This window comes from Nicotiana sylvestris, chromosome 12 (genome assembly GCF_000393655.2).
Source record: "Nicotiana sylvestris chromosome 12, ASM39365v2, whole genome shotgun sequence".
NCBI classification, from domain to species: Eukaryota; Viridiplantae; Streptophyta; class Magnoliopsida; order Solanales; family Solanaceae; genus Nicotiana; species Nicotiana sylvestris.
This window is the reverse complement of record NC_091068.1, coordinates 123492821-123496836: the sequence shown is the minus strand read 5'-3', so window position 1 is coordinate 123496836 and position 4016 is coordinate 123492821.

Below are 4016 nucleotides of genomic sequence, written 5' to 3'. Positions count from 1 at the left end.
TAATTAATTTTGTAAAGTGTAATTGGATAGATTTTGAAGTTACTACATACTTAAACTACATAGACTCTACGCTAAAAGACTCTACATTTTACTACGCTAAAAGGCTCTATATTTTACAACACTAAAAGGCTCTATATTTTACTACACTAAAAGGCTCTATATTTTACTACGCTAAAAGGTCAATATTACATATAAAAACAACTAACATAAAATACAAATATGAACAACAAACAAAATAAATAATATTAATTTTTTAACAATACAAATAATTTATCAAATTTTAACAATTTTTTGTACCAAAGCTAATAAATCAATCCGGGTATAAATAAGATACAAATTTAAACACAAACATAACACAAATTAACATGGAAACACATTAAACAATACAAATATGCATGTACTATACGAGTTTCGACATAAACAAAATCGAAATACCTTGATTTAAGTTTTTTGAATTAGATTGAAATTGAATTTTTGCACCCGAAAGAAGGAATCTAAAACTTGTCTTGTATGTGGGACCTACACTCCTTGCTCTTTAGGTGACGGGTGGGGCCGAAATTTATTTTTTTTAAGTTTGTCGCGGGGTGGGGGAGGGGGGGACCAGCAGAATTGAAATTTTTAAAGGAGGGGGGCGTCGGTTCAGTGGTCCAAGGAAGAAGAAGGGGGTTTATTTTTATAAAGTTGTTCGCAATATTATACTGCATTTTAAGTAAAATGCAGTATAATACTGCGAACAGCTTTATAAAACGCAGACTGCGAATTACAAAAAAAAATTTAAAGTAAAACGCAGTATGGTACTGCGAATTACAAAAAAAAAATTAAAGTAAAACGCAGTATGGTACTGCGTTTTACTTTAACGGACTAATTTCCGTTAACGTAATTTGCAGTATAGTACTGCATTTTACTCATTTATGTAACTTTTTTTAAGCAGTATAAAAGTAGGTTTTGTCCAAAAAAAACATCAAAAGTATTTTGGACTCCCAATTATTTCTCATAATATTCACACACAGTGAATTCTATTTTTTGTCTTTCACGGATGCATTGTCACGTCACACGTGATTCCCGACACATAGGATTCTTTAGGAGTCCGGAATCAAAATGTGGTTTTTTTTTACTCAAACTACACAAATAGATGGTAAAAAAATGACCTTTTTATATATAGTGCCATAATACCTGGCGCTATAAACTAACAGTAACGGAACCGTTAAGGTATAGCGCCAGGTATTGTGGCGCTATATAGTAAAAGCTGACATGGCCAGGTATAGCGCCACAATACCTGGCGCTATATATACAGCATTAATGTATAGTGTCAGGTATAGTGGCGTTATACATAGATATTTTATACCCCTCCATCTTCTTTTCCAATTCATCCATCCACCATTATTTTAAAACTCTTCCCCTCTTCTTGGTCCCCCACCGATTCTGCTCGTTTCTTTAAAAAAAAAAATTGGGTCCTCCCGACACATAAAACTCGAAGAAAAAGGGTCTCACATTCGAGTAGAGTTTCGTGCTATTGTTGATTCACAATTCCGGAGTCAAAATTTCAATTTTTTGCTTTGCCAAAATTCTAAATCGAGGTATTTCGATTTATTTTAAGTTGAAACATTTATAATAATGTATATTATTTGATTTGTATGTGTTCTATTTAGGTTTGTGTTTTTTTTTCGAAACTAGCATGTTAAATTTATCCGAATTTAATATTAGTGTTTTCTAATAAAATATAAATTAGTAAAATAAATTTGTCTGTTAATATCCTGATTTATATATATGTTTTTTCATTCCGTTTTGTGTTTTATTTGCAATTAAATTTATTTATTGTTTATGCTTAGTTTAGATTATTTTTTAGCGTAGTAAAATCCAGACCTTTTTAGCGTAGTAAAACGTAGACCATTATAGCGTAGTAAAATTTAGAGCCTTGTAGCGTAGTAATGTGTAGTATTTTAGCTTAGAATTTCTTTTGTTTAAGTATCTTATACTGGTAGTTGAAAATGCAAACTTTGTACAATTAAGTTAATAATTGTATCAACACACATAATTAGTAATTTGTACAATTAAGTTATTAAAAAATATGAATTTAAATTATAATAAAAACACATAATTATATATATATATATATAATTTGTACAATTAAGTTATTATAAAATATGAATTTAAATTATAATAAAAACACATAATTATATATATATATATATATATATATATAATTTGTACAATTAAGTTATTATAAAATATGAATTTAAATTATAATAAACACATTATATATATATATATATATATATATATATATATATATATATATATATATATATATATATATATATATATAATTTGTACAATTAAGTTATTAAAAAATATGAATTTAAATTATAATAAAAAACACATAATTATTAATGGTAGTTTAATGATAGTTTACAGTTGACGACATGGACGCGACTATACATCCCGGGCCCCGGACGTTGGATCTATTAGCCCTACAGCCCCAACATAGATCCGAGTATATATAGGACGGACAGTTGCTTACGCAGACTTTCCGGGCTAGGAGAGTGGATTTATTATGGGAGCTTTTGAGTCCTCCCCGCGTTCTACATCCCCGCGTGGTCCATTACTTGGAGGAGATGGGATTTTATAGGATTATTAGGATTGGCCGGATACAGCTCGACTATGCTTTGATCACGGCCTTAATTGAGCGGTGGCGACCGGAGACGTACACTTTCCATTTGCCCATCGGCGAGGCCACCATCACACTCCAGGACGCTGAGATTTTATATGGCCTGTCCGCTGATGGCTTGCCAGTTTTACTGCCTGCGACCATGAGATATTATTCGCGGCAGGCATATTGGGATATGCTGCACATGCTCACGGGTTTCATGCCGGAGGACGAGACGGTAGCGTCTAGGTCCAGTCGTATATAGTTGGTCCCCATTAGAGACCACCTGGTGCAGATCCACCATACTATCACCGATGAGTCTGTGGAGGTGGATGTACAGCGATATACGAGGCTACTGTTACTCCTTCTATTTGGGGGGGTCTTGTTCCCGAACACTTCGGGGAACCTAGTGAGCCTCCGTTTTCTACATCATATTGCCCGGTTCGAGGATACATCTTTGTACAGCTGGGTTGGTGCTGTCATCTCATATCTGTACAGGCAGATGTGCCGGGCTTGCATCGGCACACAGAGAGACGTTGGTGGCTTTCTGCCGCTTCTACAGGTGACAACATATTCAAATAATATGTCCATTAGTTACAATTCTACCAAGTTATAGTGAATCTTATACCTTACGTCAACTTTGTATGTTAGGTTTGGGTCTGGGAGCGATTTCTGCAGTTTCAGCCACCTCTACCACAGCTACCGGCTAATGTAGAAATTCCGCAACTCCCTCTAGCCTGTAGGTGGGTTATGCGTCGTACTCTTGCACGAGAGTATGATGTCCATCATAATCTCCCCCTCTGCAGGGATGCGTTGGATCTGCTGGAAGACGCACAAGTGAATATCTAACTAAACTTACCTGTTATATATTAACTTAGTGATGCGCACTAACGGTTTGTGTTCTTATTTGATAGTTCATCTGGACGCCGTACACCGATGAGGTGATAGGTACCCTGCCAGCATATTGCAGGTTTGGCCGACATATTTGGAGGGCTTCTGTCCCGCTCATATGCCTCGATATTGTCGCGCATCATGCCTCCGAATGGGTATTTCGTCAGTTTGGCCTGCCGCAGTCTATACCGACTCCGCCTGCATGGAATGCTTTACATTATGAGAGGGATGATCGGTCCAGGGAAGACGACATATTTATGGCATGGCTTAACGAGCAGTTGGGTACCTGGGACCGGCGAGGGGACTTGACCCCACCTCCGCAACACTTTCCTATTCCACGTTATATGGCATGGTACCGCACTTTTTCTCGGCTTTTTATCGGGAACTCAGTTCATCAGGCACACGGTCGGTACGTCCCATACGCCGGCTTGATATCGTACTTTCCATAGACATGAGTTCCGTCTATGGATATTACTGG